This window comes from Castor canadensis, chromosome 15, assembly GCF_047511655.1.
Source record: "Castor canadensis chromosome 15, mCasCan1.hap1v2, whole genome shotgun sequence".
In the NCBI taxonomy this organism is placed as follows: Eukaryota; Metazoa; Chordata; class Mammalia; order Rodentia; family Castoridae; genus Castor; species Castor canadensis.
In genome coordinates this window covers 90007933-90023422 of record NC_133400.1, presented here as the reverse complement: position 1 = coordinate 90023422, position 15490 = coordinate 90007933, and the positions used below count along the sequence as shown (strand labels likewise).

General features: G+C 39.9%; 1 non-coding gene and 1 pseudogene across 1 annotated transcript; both read left to right on the top strand.

Moving 5' to 3' along the window:
• LOC109679999 (aldo-keto reductase family 1 member C15-like) overlaps positions 1-15490 on the top strand; it is a 129884-nt pseudogene that overhangs the window by 69792 nt on the left and 44602 nt on the right.
• LOC141417620 (U6 spliceosomal RNA) lies at positions 13187-13293 on the top strand. The gene has a single exon (XR_012442272.1). It is a non-coding gene; the product is annotated as a U6 spliceosomal RNA (small nuclear RNA).

The following is a 15490-nucleotide window of genomic DNA, read 5'->3' as shown; positions in this document are numbered from 1 at the left end:
AGGGAACTTTAACTTGGAACCCCAAGTGTACAACCTGTTAAACGCAACTCACTACCTCCTGAATCTTATGAACACATCACTGGCGAGTGATTGTTGGCTTTACCTGTCCTCAGGCCTTCTCCATTATGTAGTGACCCAGGTGAGCCTCCTCAACCAGAGCATGCATGACACTACTTCCAACTCTATAAGCACAAAACTCAAAGTAAAACATATGCAGATATCTCAGAGGGCCCCTAATTGTATCTACAATTCAAGAAGATACTATCCAGTGGGGGAACTGACTGCTAGCCACTGTGCCCAGATCCAAAACTGTACAACTATTGCCATTAGATGTACAGTTGACATAGCATGATGAAGCAGCCCAGAAACCTTCTTTGTTTGCAGGACCCTTGCTTATCAGTGCTTGCCAGCTAACTGGAAGGGCATTTACATATCAGCATTTCTCACTCCCCAAATAAACATAGTGCCTAACAATCAGACCCTCCTCATACATTGGCCCACACATGATCAGAGAGAGCTATCCAATTCAAACCTTTATTGTTTGAATTAGGGATAACAGCTGGAATAGGAACAGGCATAGAAGGAATTGCCTCAAAAGCCTTCTATTATAATCAATTATCTGCAGACCTAACAAATGTCATAAAACAAGTGGCTAGGTCCATAGTGACCATGCAGGACCAGCTGGACTCTGTAGCATCAGTGGTCCTCCAAAATCTGAGAGGTTTGGACTTACACACTGCCGAGAAAGGAGGGCTTGGTCTTTTCCTAAATGGAAAATATTGTTTTTATGTAAATCCGTCAGAAATAGTCAGAGATATGTCTCAGCAATTGCAGGTCTGGGTCACACCTAGGAGGCAGGAATTAGTGAATTCCTGGAACAGATGGAGCAACATCTGGAATTGGATCTTATGGCTACTCCCCTTGTCTGGGCCTCTTTTCATACTCCTACTGGCACTGGTAATTGGTCCTTGCATTCTTAACATCATAACTCACTTCATTAGATCATAAATGGAGGCAATAAAGTTGCAGCTCTTGGTAACCCAATGTAGGCCTTTAAGACAGGAGGAGACTTATGAAACCCCTGAAATTTAGTGTCCATGTTTGTCCACAAGTAGGAAAAGCATCAAGAGGGGGGAAATGAAGAAGAAGATTATCTCAGGCAAGACTGCAGAACATGAGAAATTGCTAATTAAAGCTATAAAAGAAAGTTCAGGGCAGAGACAAAAGGCACCATGTAGAGAGACTCACCCATTCCCACCTTCCTTTGCCTCCTTCTGTAAATAAACTTTCCAAAGCAGATCTTCCCTGCTGCTCTTATCCAAACAACCCCAGGTCTCTAACCCAGCATGGGATCACGTATTAATCCTAACACATTCCTTGTAACCTGATGCCCTGCACCACTCTTTAAGAATTCTTTGTTTGAGCCCCCAAAATTTTGAGTGTGAATTCATCTGGGGCTGCAGGCATAAAATAATATGAGTTCTCCATTTCTCTGAGTGTCACTTGATTTCTCATCTGACAATATTTCCTCAACAAATCCATGATATCCATTTCTTCACAATCTCAATGTTGTAGCCAGCCAAGTTCAAGCCGTCTGCAGGATTATGTAATGTAAATGTAGTTTCTTCATTGGACTTCAGTTCAAATTTGACAGCTGTTCTCAAAGCTTCAGCTAATAGCTCAGTGAGCATTTTGAGATTTGAGAATTATACTTACTGTGCCAATGTTTCCCCAACCCTCGATGTTCACCTCAGACATTGCTTTCAATGGGATTGACCCAGTGGGCAGAGAACAGCACTGCAGCAAGGACTTTGTCTATTCTCACTATGGAAAATGATATTAAAACTCAAAGAGTGAGAGAACCAAATAAAATGTGACAAAACCCTCCAGAGATATGCCAGGCAGTCCAGGGAACATCTGTGATGAACTTTTCAAGAATCAACCTGAGTAAGGTGAAAGCTACCATAAGCTATTGTAAAGCCTGGGTAAGAAAACTCAAGGCTTCCAAAATAATTTATTCACCTTTGAACACCTGAAGATAGGAACTCTTTTTCCCTGTTTGCATGAGAGGGTAGGAGCCTAACTTATATAAGTTTCCGTTAGCTTACAGTTTAAGTACTTTTTATATATTATCTCACTTAATCACATTTTCAACCCTCCTTCCATTTTTGTAATTTTCATTCTCCTGACTCTGCTGAGCCCATACTCACCTCTTTGTATTCTCTCATACATTCTTTGAAATGCTGAGTCACACCTGCTCACTCCCTATCTATTGCCAGAGGGCTCACTGCACTACCTTGGGACTCTGCTTGCAAGAAGGTTATCACCAGATGGAGCCCACCCCTTACCCTGGACCAGAAACATGGTCCAGATAAACATATATTCTTTAAAACTTAAGAGATACAAAAATGCTGATTACTTCTCTACTGATTCAAGTCAATACGGTAAAGTTCAGTTTACCCAGTCCCTCTTCCCTGTTAAAATAGTATGCTACTGATGAAAATCTGTTCCACTACCTGAGCTTATGGGTGGTTTTGTTTAACTTCAAGTTTAGCAATGGCAGAATGTGTTCTGACTTTCATAGTTTAAAGCTTCAACTGGTGAGAATGAAGTCAAACCAATATGACATTTAATTCCTGGTTCTTGTGCTGTTGAGCAACATCTTAAGTATTTCCGTTTTTAAAAAATCATAAATCTCTTACCAATTCTCTAAATCCACATAAGCTTGTCTACTTTGTACTTTTTACCTACATATTGTCTCAGGAAGGAGAATCATTCCATTCCTTAACACCTTTCTGTTTAGAAATCATGCTTACTATATTTTTTTGTTTCTAGGCAAATGTATCAGTTTAAAACACTGCTCCTTTTTCTCTCTCTATTTATTAGGTTAGTTAATATTTACAAATATAAGACAGATAGGAGGAAAGCTTGTTGTTCTGACTTTTCTGTTTCATCTCCTGTTTTTTTAAATCCTGAATTGCATCTTCTAATATTTTCAAATTAAATTTCATTTTCCTGTTGCATCTTCTATTTATCCTCCCTCATTTTCCACTGCAAGACTCCATTGAGATGGTTCATATACCCAATGATATGGGCCTCATTGAATAGTCTTCTTTACCATGCTTTAATCACATCATGAATTAATTTGTATTTTACACTTTCTTGTATCATAACAGATTATTGCAGGGTGGACACTAGATTCTTACTAAGAGTTTCTCTTACTGGAATTTGAAATCCTGAAAGAATATTGTGGATATGGGAGCCAAAGATGATGGCACATAGTATTGACAGGGCTTTAGAAGGAAAAAATTAAGGTTTGCTAGAATTGGAGTATCAAGCTGCTCTGGTGTTGTTTATCCCAATCACTGTTTCCTTTCACATGTATTTGAGTCTGCTTTTAGCAATATAAAAAACAAAACACACTTAAGTGTTATGATGTAATAGTTTTTCTCAAATCATACCCATAATCCTTTTTGCTTTATTAATTTTTGGGTAGGTTTTCATACTTTTTGGCCTAGGGATGAGATCCTCCCATGTAGCTGGGATTATAAATCTGTGTCACCATGGCTGGACTTAGCTGTCTCTAAACTGTTTCTCTCCAGATCTCCGAGATCATTTTTTGCTAAAGTGTGATTACAAGTTGCTGTCTCTGGAGTCTTAGAGGTTGATAGTTTTGGGATGGATTATTTCCATTATTAGTGGTAGTAGTAGTAATAGTCGTATTAGCATCAGTATTATTATCTAACATATATATGCTACAGTTTAAGTACTTTTTATATATTATCTCACTTAATTCTTAAAAACTTTCCTAGGTAAATACTCTTATTATCATTATTTTTAAATTTTTTAAGTGCAAAGCTCATGATGTTCTTTTTGACCTCCTCTGCTGTATTGGTTAGTAGCCCCACCCCCCCACTCTTCCCTAGAAATTCTTTATGGGAAATGGGTCTGGAAGGAAATAGTTAATAAGACTACTTTAGAGTAGCTTTGCTATAAGTTTCTTGGGGCTGGAAGTATTTTCCAGAGAATTTCAACCATCCAAACTTATTTTTCATATAAGAAACAACAATTTTTCCAGTGTTTTTAGGTAATTGACAAGGAAGATTCAGGAGGCATAAAGTTATAACATGGGTGGGTCTTTGTTTCACACAAAATAAATTATTTGCCTGTCCAAACAGCTGATTGAAATGAACTTACAGTGTCAAAAATGGTCACAGTGAGGCCAGGGAAAGTTTGGGACAACATGGGAAGAATTGCCCACAATGACAGATCAATATGCTCAGTGCCATTGTTTTCAATGGCATAATTGCCCCTTTTATACATTGTGATAGCTTACACACAGTGTAGGCCTTATATATCTTGTATTCAACTTTTATTACTGCTGTTAAAGATAGAAAAGTATATTAGAGCATAGAACATAAATGTCCCTTAATTCCTCCACAAGGATAAAAGTAGTATGTGCCTATGCTTAAAACTCAGACAATAAAAGGAAATACATGAAGGGCAATAAATGAAGTGAAACAGAAGCCTCCTTAATATTCCAGTATGAGTTCTTTTTTCTAAATGTGACTCTCCCCCATTCCCCCAGCAAATATTACTTTGGGTAATTGCCAAAAGAAAAGCATACTCAAAGTGCTTACATTGCGGCTTCCTCTGTGTTTTCTGGGAATTGGGAAACACAGAATCACAGAGTAAATTTACAGTCTTTCTCCACATGGAATTTGAGGTAGGTCATGTAAATGTATTGTCCAGATTTTGCCTACCAGGAATGACAGCTTGATAAGGTCATATCCTTCTCTGTGTAAAACCACTTCTCAGATAAGTGGCAGTTTGATCTCTGGGCTTCTGCTTCTTCATCCTGCTGCTTTTACTGTGTTTTTTTTACCCCTGTATCTGGCTCTGATATTTTGATCCCTCTGTCCTTCAACCAAAATTCTGATGCTGAGCAAGAGACAACTTCCTATAATTCCCTTGAACATGAAACCAGTGTAACAATTTTAGTAAATATAGAAAAATACTGGAATAAATAGTGTTTGATGTAGTGGGCAGACAGTAATAGTACGTCTTTTTTTCTTTGTCATTATTGTGTCCTTCAAAAGAATTCAAGTAAACAGTTAATTATTAACTGATAACTATCCAATTGAACAGTCACAATTAAGCACCTATTGATTCTAGTAATGGTTTACATTAAATGTACTTCCATTTCTGTAGGACTCTGATTATAGACATTTGATGCACAGATGACTGGCTATATTAAAATACCAAGTATCATACGACTGAATGTCAGGGAAACTTGCCAGATTCATAAGGAGGGAGGTTAATGTGAACTGCAATGTTCTGAGAAGGCTTCAAGGAGGAGGTAAGCTGAGCTTAACCAAGGCTTAGTGTCAAGCATAGGCATTCCAATGAGCACTGAGGAGATTAAAGCAGAAGGAACCTGGCAAATTCAAAAGGACTTAAATTTGCCTGACTGCAGAGGGTGTGGACTTCAGAAGTGAGCTAATGTTTTTCATGCAAGAAAGGGGAAGTAGTGTAAAATATCTTTTAAAAAAATAGAAGGAGATTTAAAAATCATTCATGGTATTGCTATTCATTACACAAATATTTTCCTTATGGTCTGTTTAAAGCAAGACAAAGAAATAAGGGAAGGTCTTTTCCATTTCTATTATTCCTGTTGCACCATCAGGTGAAATTGCCTGGGAAAAAGTAAAAGATTATTACCAATGTCCACATAAAAAAACAGTCAGGACAGAGAATCAGGGACTAAAACAGCATGCTATCCTAAACACATGTAGAAGAAGTGGCAGAACTTATTTATTCTGCTGATCTGTTCCTAGTACTCTAGCCTGCCTTCTTTCTGTTCCTAGCACTTGTGTATCTGGTTCCCACTGAAGACCTAGTAGATACTCATGAACATTTTCTGGTTCCTGGGAAGTCCTCTCTCTGTTTCAACACTGCTTAGCAGGTTCTTGTCCTCTCAGCCTTGGCTTAAAACCCAACTCCTCTAATTTATCCATTCCACATCCCATTACCTGAATTTCCTTCCTACTACCAAGTTTGTTATATGGACAGATTGAGAAGTTGTTCTCTCTGCCATTCTCTGTATAACACTTTAAACTTGACATAGGTCACACAAATCATGTTTTTAATACTTTGTGGTGACCCATTTCTTTTCGTTTGGCAATTTTGTTACCTAATTCCTTATTTAAAGACTGGTACTTCGACTTCTTCTCAGAAGTCTCATGAATACATAAAAGAAGGTCATTTGTTCATGATAAAACCCAACATTTCTCATTATCTACCACATTGTCAGGGATAAAGGAATCAATCAATAAATGCTTGTTGCATGAATTTTGATTAGAGAACTTAGGAAATGAAGAATAATCCTGAATAACTTGAAAGGGTGAGTTAGGTGGAAACTAGGAATGGGGGGTGTTATGAACTCATTTCCAATTGTTATCCCCAAACAGATGCTATATCATGTTTGTGTGTGTGTGTGCGTGTGTGTGTGTGTGTGCATGTGTGTGTGTGTGTGAGAGAGAGAGAGAGAGAGAAAGAGAGAGAGAATAAAATTATCCTACCTTTTGAGTGCCTCAGATGTTTTCTCTTAATATCCAAAATTTTGCTATTAGATGTTTCCTTCTACTTGATTCTCAGTAAATGAGAGTTGCTTTTCCATACTCCACAATGAAGCCCACTTCACTAACTTCTTTCAGAAAAGAACATATATTGGAGCATACTCTGTGTGTCACCAGAGTGCAAGTCTATTATCAAGGTTTGTGCCATCAAACAAGATTAATAAAGGGACTGGCAGAAATAGCTTGTGAAAATGTTTTTAAGGAAGGAAATTCTTTCTTTCTTAGTTGTGCAGGATCATCAACTCTCTTTACCATTGTTTTGTAGATTTCTAAAGTAAGGCTAGAAAGACCACCAAAGTGGCAGTTGATGTAGGTTTCTGTCACATAGATGCAGCACGTTTGTATCAAAATTAGGAGGAGATAAGAGAGAGCCTTCAAGAGAAGATTGCAGATGGGACTGTGAAGACAGAGAAATTATTCTAGATCACCAAAATGGATGTTCTGTGCATGGAGAGACAAGAAGCCATGGTAAATTCAGATATATTACTTTGAAAAAAGGTCAGTCTCAATTTGAATGCAATTTTTACTTCCTAATATTGTAGAGGCACATTATTGGAACATGGATAACATAAAAAACTTGCTTTTCTCTAAAATATGTCAAAGGTGGAACAGAGTTCTTCAGTGTTTCTGAATATAGGACATTAGTCACATGCAAAAGGTGAATAATATTGATGTTCTTTAACTATTTTGTGGTTTAACCAAGCCTGTGTAGGCCACTCCTATAATTCTTAAGTAGATTCTCAAGCTAGGTTGAGATAATATTTCAAAAGGGTAGTTAGAGGGGGGAATTGTTTTTCAAATAAGCAAAGTTTTGTAAAATTTTCTTAGATAGAAAAATATACTTCAAAGATAAAGACAGTTGAGGACTTTTAATGGTGAATCCTACTTCTATTTATATTGATAACAACTAAATTTCTAAATATTGATATCTCAGTAGGCATTTGCTATTCAGTACAGAAGACTCCATAACCCACTTGCCTGACATTTCTTGACTTCACTCAGAGAATGATCTTATAATTTTTGAAACATTTAAGTTATTTTTCTCATCCCATGTAAGTTTTATTCACAGTTTACTTACAATATATTAAACAAGAAAATCTAAGGATTCCATTAATTATTAATTATTAATGATTTATATGGTTAGCTTTTTAATAGAGTCACTCTATAGGTGAGATTTGTTAAACCTTCATCCTCCAGGCTTCAGATGCATTGAAATTCATGACTCTTGTAACAGTCCCATGACATAAATGAGCCCCATGACTTCTTAGGAATGCAGAAGCACCTGTGAACTGGGAGAAGCAGACAAACTAGCTCGGTCAGAGGACCAGGAGGTACAGGAGGCCTATGTGCACCAAGAATGGGCCTATAGGATTCCACTCTGAACTGTTCTTTAGGGTAGGGCAGAAGCCATATATACATACGTAAATATATATATATCCCCCAACTTGAGCACTCAAGAGAGCACCCATTTTCTAGAACCCACTATGCAGCTCTCCACTCAGCCTTTCTCTATCAATAAAGTTTCTTTCCTACCTATAAATCCAGTACTCCAGCCTCTTATGCTTAAGAGTGTTCTGAGAACAAGAACCCATTAGCCCGTCTATAGACCCCTGTGATATCTCATGCCCATGCATCTTGGCAACCACAAAGGGATCCTCTTCTCTCCAGAATAAAAGGTTGGTATCAGCTGTGCCTAACCAGAGACAGTCTGCCTGGGAAGTGACCATGGTCATCCAGCCCTTCCTATGGATTCTGCCTACTAGGCGAGCCCCCCTGCTCTCCTAGCTACTCTTAGCCAAAAGCAGAACTCTCTGGCCGCCTTCTCCTTCTGTTGATAAGAAGGTTTCTCCTGAAAGCAGAGGGGAAATTTCTTGAGCCCATAAGACTTCCAGCAGAATCCAGCTCATTCCCCCTTGGAGTGCAATGTGCTGAGCCTGAACCAGGGTTTATATGGGACTGCCCAACTGCCATGTGAGCAAGTCTCACTCCCTCTGGCTGGAAGCTTTTCTTCATCTCTCAATTCTGCACTATGACCGAATGGCTCTTTTTCCTCTGACAACACTGGGTGACCTTCTTCAGGGACATATGAGAGGACACCATGCCTTCATTTAGTAGGGAGATAATAAAGCATTTTGCCCTCAGGAGGTTCCCTGCCTTTTTTGTTTCCCACTTTTTCTTGGATGACATATGCCCCCCTTGACTGAGTGCCAATTTGGGGAATTTTTACAATACCTCACTGAGCACTGTCCTCCTTTATACCCCTGTTGCCCCATCTTTATTCTTCAACTGCTCCAGGGAATGTATTTGCACTGTTGTTATGGCACATGCCACTTGGGTTTTCTCCCATGGCTGACCCCAGAGTGCACAGGAGTCATATTTTCCAAAAGCACATCCTTTCCTCGCATTTTTCTCCAGAAGACATGACTGACACCAGGTTCATCTAGCACCTCCCTACCATTCTGTGCCCTATGTCTCTCATTTAGGCCTTCTCTAGCAAGTTCTCTTTGAACTGGATGCCTTTACTAACTGGAGACATTATAAGTACTTGGACTTTAAGGCTGGCAGGGACACATGTGGTCAGGGCCATGCTGGTGGGGTGACCACAACCCAGATGGCCCTTTTAGATTTTCCCTTGGTCTTGGTCACAGATAGAAGAAGGGACAAAGAGGAGGGGAGAGGACACTTTCCCCAGGGACAGATATCCTTATTGGATACCAATAAATAGGAATACCCCCTCCATGGTAGACTACATGTTCTTTTCCAGATGGGAAATTTCTCCTCTCGAGTTCTGGAGGGGTCTCCCCTTGCCTGCCTGCTAAAATGTTGGAAGGATATTGATACTGATAACCTTCAAAAAAAGCCTTTGATTTTCTTTTGCACTCAGGCCTGGTCCCAATATCCCCTTGGAGATCAGGAGAAATGGCCTGAGGGTGAGACTCCTAACTACAACACTTTTCTCCAGTTAGACTTGTTTTGCAAGAGGGAGGGCAAATAGACAGAAATCTGCTATATGCAGCTGTTCTTTTTCCTTAAAGAATATCCCCAATGGGTGAAACAGTGTAAGGGAGGTACTCAAACCTGGACCATGGCTTGGAAAATCATGCCTGAAGAAGGGGATACCTCTAAGTCACCCCCAGTTGCCCCTAAGAAAGCCACTCTCCCCTTCCCCTTCACCAAAGGGGAGTGAGGAAAGTCCTGTCCAAACCCCTACAGCTCCCTTGCCTCCTTATTCCAGCAGCCTTTGCCTGATACCCCCTCCATCCATTTCCTGGGGGAGAGGGGGCTGCCTGAAAAGAATCCATGTCCCCTTCAGATTAAGTGACCTTAGGAAATTAAATGGAACTTGGGCAGCTTCACTGATGACCCAGAGCAGTATATTCCAGCCTTTATTACTGTTATCCAAACTTTTGAATTGGCTTGGAAAGATGCCATGCTCCTCCTAGATCAAACTCTCACTTCCCTGGAGATGCAAAGAGTCCTGGATCAGGCCACTCAGGCAGGCAATGATTATCACCTACAAAAGTCCTCTGTTAAGCCCACACCCTTAGATGGGGAAGCCAAGGACCCCAGAGGCCTGACTGGGGTCCAAGCAGTTCCCAGGACAAATCATGGATGGGATTCCTGAAGTGAGGCCAACAAATGGGCTAGACACCATTTCATTCACCTCATCACTAAAGGTTTAAAGAGGGCTATAGTCAAGCCTTTTAATCACTCCCAGGTTACTTCTATCCAACAAGGACCCAGTGAGTCCCCACAGCCTTCTTAAAGCATCTAAAAGAGGCCATTACCAAACACCACAGTGGATCCAGAGTTGCAGGACAGGGAAGTCCTCCAAAGAGATAAATGCCTTACCCAATCAGCCCCAGACATTCATAGAAAACTTCAATAGCTGAAGGCCAAGGGCAACAAAACATTAGACTATCTGGCTACTTCTGTATAATATAATTGGGACCTTACTAGAAAGAGAGAAAAAGGCAGAAGTCACCACAAACTAGTGACAGCTCTTAGAGAATTCCCCTCTCTATGAGGACCAAATCTCAGGACTTGCTACCATTGTAGACAGAAGGGACACTTCAAATGGGAGTGTCCAGGAGGAGGACAGCCTTGGACCCCTCCATGACCTTGCCTTTTCTATAAGTGAAACCATTGATAGTCACACTGCCCCTGTCTGACACTCGAAGAGGTCAGATGGCTCCTTGAATGACAGGTTCTTGGGCCTCCTGTCCAAGCTCCAGTTCTTGACATCCAGAAAGAGGAGCTCCAGGTAGTCCTTATAAGCACAAGGTAATTTTCCTTTTTGATAGCAGAGCCCACTTCTCTATCATTCCTTTCTCTCCAGGTCCTGGGTCTAACAACAAAGTCAGTGTTCAGGGCATATTGGGCCAGTCCCTACAACAATATTTTACCTAGGTTTTGGCATTCTCTTGGAGGAACTGCCACTTCTGCCACTCATTTCTACTAGTTCCTGAGACCTCTATCCCCTTGTTGGGAAGGGACATCATGCCCAAACTTAAAGTCCAAATACTAATCCACTTTTAGGAGATTTTCTGCATTCCCCTAATTGAGAAACAAGTGTACCCATCAGTCTGGATGGACAGCTCCACCATTGGGAGGCCAAGGACAGCCCCTCCTGTTCAGATTCACCTAAAAGATCACCTCCACTGTGCCTGGAGGTCCCAGTCCTCAGGGAAGGTGGAACAGTCCAATGGGTTACTCAAGAGCCACCTAGCCAAACTGGCCCAGGAAACACATATCTTCCCTGGCCCAAATTCCTGCCCTTGGCTCTCCTCCACCTCAGAAACACCCAAGGCAAGTTAGGTATCACCCCTTTTGAATCTGTTTATGGCCATCCATTTCTCACTAATGACCTCATTCTCGACAGTGAAACAGCTAGACTTACCTCCCATATCACCCAGCTAGCTTAGTTCCAACAAATCCTGAGTAACACCAAGGCATTGCTTATGTCACCTCTTCTCCTCCACACTTTTCTCTCAGTAATTTGGTGCTCATTAAAATTCCTACTGTATCCAGTGAGCCTTAGGAGCCCCTGTGGGAGGGGCCAAACTCTGTGCTTCTTTCCACCCAAGCAGGAGTCCAAGTGGTTCTATTGGAATCTTGGATCCACATCTCCAGAGTCAAATACTGGATTTCCCCTCCTGACACAGCCACCATTAAACCTGCTCCTGATGAGACTCACTACTCATGTGATCCCATCTTGATCTTAAATTTCTCTTTAAGAAGACTCCATCATGAAAGTAACTTATGTCAGATCTCCTCCCCTACCTCATCATAGTACTCTATCCCACTCTAACCATAGGCCTTTGGGTGACTTCTCCCAGAGAGTGGAACTGTCTACACTGTGGGGCTCTAGATTTCAGTTCCCTCTGTCTGTGCAATCTCCCACCCAAATATGTTATGAGATTTATGCTTCTTTTTCTCTCCATTCTAATGGGACAGGTTCTTCACCACAACCCATTGACCCCCACCATCAACTACCTGGCCAAAATTACTAATCTCACCAACTATTTGGTTTGTCCCAAGGATCTCTGGACACAATATGGGAGTTGGTGTTCCAAGACTCCCATTTACATGTTCAATTGAATCACAAGGTTAGAAGCAGTGGTAGAAATTATCACCAATCACACTGCTTCTGCCTTAGAATTACTGGCTAGACAACAGACTCAAATGCATGCTGCTATATATATATATACATACCAAAACCACCTGGCCCTAGACTATCTTCTAGCTGAGGAAGAGGGTGCATGTGGCAAATTCAACCATTTAGATTGAGATTGTTGCCTTCATATTAATGACAAAGGACAAGTGGTAACAAACATTGCCACTAACATCAGAAAAATTATTCACATCCCCATACAAACTTGGGATGGGTGGAAATTTAACAATTGGTTTAGAGGCTGGTTCTCATGGCTTTTTCTTCTCCTGGGACCCAATGTTGTTATCTGAGCTGTCCTGTGCTTTAGTCCATACCTCCTTAACTTTCTCATGCATTTCATTTCTTCGCACCTAGACTCCATCAAACTCCAAATGTTACTCCACACCCACTTTTAATACCATGGACACTTGGATGCCCCCTCAGGTTTGTATCCCTAACTCCTTCTGGGTATTTCTTCAACACCTCTCTGCAGGAAGTTGCTAAAGACTGAATCTCAATGTCTCATCTCTCTAATGGCAGTTAGAGGCTTCATCCCATAGGAGAGATTTGTAGCAGTCCCATAACATGAATCAGCCCCGTGACACCTTAGGAATACAGAAGTCCCTGCAACCTGAGAGAAGCAGAGGATCCAGTTCAGCCAGAGGACCAAGAGGTATAAGAGGCCCATGTGTGCCAAGAATTGACCCATAGGATTCCAGGATTCCACTACAAATTGTTCTTTAGGCTAGGGTGGAAACCATGTGTGTATCTCTTGGGGGGCAACTGTTTTCCAGACCCCATTGTGTGTCTTTACACTCATCTTTTCTCTATCAATAAAGTTTCTTTCCTGCCTCTAACTTTGGTGCTCCAGTCTCTAATTCTTAAGAGGGTTTTGGTGCTCACTTTGACAGCACATATACTAAAATTGGAATGATACAGAAAAGATTAGCATGGCCCCTGCACAAGGATGACACACAAATTCATGAAGCATTCCATATTTTTACACAGAAAATGAAAGGCAACAAAAACATGAGAGGACAGGCAGTACCAAACCACACAAGAAGAAAAGAAAAGAATCAGAGAGTAACATTGATTCAGCTGCACACAATCAAAGCCTTAAACTGAAAAAACAACTAAATGACAGGAATCACCGCATACCTATCAGTATTAACACTGGCTTAACTCCACCATCAAAAGACACCATTTTGAAAACTGGATTAAAAAAGAACATCCAACAATCTGTTGTTATCAGGAGGACCATTTCATTGACATAAACAAGCACTGGCTTAGGGTGAAAGGCTGGAAGAAGATTTACCAAGCCAATGGCCCCAAAAACAGGCAGGAGTAGCAATACTTATCTTGGACAAAGAAGACTTCAAACTTACCTTGATCAAACAAGATAAAGAAGGACACTGCATACTAATAGAAGGAGAAATACACCAAAAGCAAGTAACAGCTATCAACCTATATACACCCAAAGTCAGTGCAACCAATTTCATCAAACATACTCTGAAGGACCTAAAAGGATATATAGACTCCAACACAGTGGTAGTGGGAGATTTCAGTACCCTCCTATCATCAATAAATAGGTCATCCAAACAAAAAGTCAATAAAGAAATCCTAGAACTAAATCACACCACAGATCAAATGGACCTAGCTGATGTCTACAGAATATTTCATCCAACTTCTACACAATATGCATTCTTCTTAGCAGCCTATAGAACTTTCTCCAAAATTGATCATATTTTAAGGCACAAAGTAAATTATATTTTCAGCAAATATAAGAAAATGGAAAAAATCCCATGCATTCTATCTGATCACAATGCATTAAAACTAGAACTCAACAACAAAAATAACAGTAGAAAACATGCAAAAAATTGGAAGCTGAACAACATATTGCTCAATGATCAGTAGGTCATTGATGAACTGAAAGAGGAAAGTAAAAGTTTCCTGGAAGTTAATGAAAATGAAAACACAACCTACCAGAACCTATGGGACACAAAAAGGCAGTCCTAAGTAGAAAGTTTATAGTCATGAGTGCATACATTAAAAGGACAGAAAGATCTCAAATCAGTAACCTAATGCTACATTTCAAACTCCTAGAAAAACAAGAACAAGCAAAATCCAAAACAAGCAGAAGGAGAGAAACAAAAAAATTGGGTCTGAAATTAATGAAATAGAAACAAAAGAAAAACCATACAAAGAATCAATGAACCAAAAAGCTGGTTGCTTGAAAAATAAACAAGATTGAAACCCCCTGGCAAACCTGACTAAAATGAGTAGAGAAGAAACTCAAATCAGTAAAATAAAAAATGCAAAAGGGGAGATAACAAACACCGCAGAAACCCAGGGAATCATCAGACACTACTGTGAGAACCTCTATTCTAATAAACTTGAAAATCTTGAAGAAATTGATGCATTTCTAAATATTTACGACCATCCAAAACTGAACCAAGAGGATATTAATCACCTGAATAGATCTATAACACAAAACAATTTTGAAGCAGCAATAAAGAGTCTCCCAAAAAAGAAAAGTCCAGGACCTGATGGATTCTCTGCTAAATTCTGTCAGACTTTTAAAGAACTAATAATAACTCTCCTTAAACTTTTCCATGAAATAGAAAGGGAAGAAACACTGCTTAACTCATTTTATGAAGCCACTACTACACTCATTTGAAAACCAGACAAAGACACCTCCAAAAAGGAGAAAAATAGGCCAAACTCCTTAATGAACATCAATGCAAAAATCCTCAATAAAATATTGACTAACAGAATTCAACAACACATCAGAAAGATAATTCAGCATGACCAACTTGGCTTCATCCCAGGAATGCAAGGGTGGTTCAACATACATAAATCTATAAATGCAATACAGCACATTAAGAGAATCAAAGACAAAAACCACTTGGTCATCTCAATAGATGCAGAAAAAGCCTTTGACAAGATCCAACATGATAAAAGCTGTGAGAAAACTAGGAATAGAAGGAATGTACCTCAACATTGAAAAGGCTATATATAACAAGTCTACAGCCAACATCATACTTAATGGAGAAAACTGAAACCATTTCCCCTAAAAGCAGGAATGAGACAAGAGTGCCCACTATCCCCACTCCTATTCAACATAGTCCTGGAAGGCAAGAAGAAGAAATAAAAGGAATACAAATATGTAAAGAAACTGTCAAAATATCCCTATTTGCAG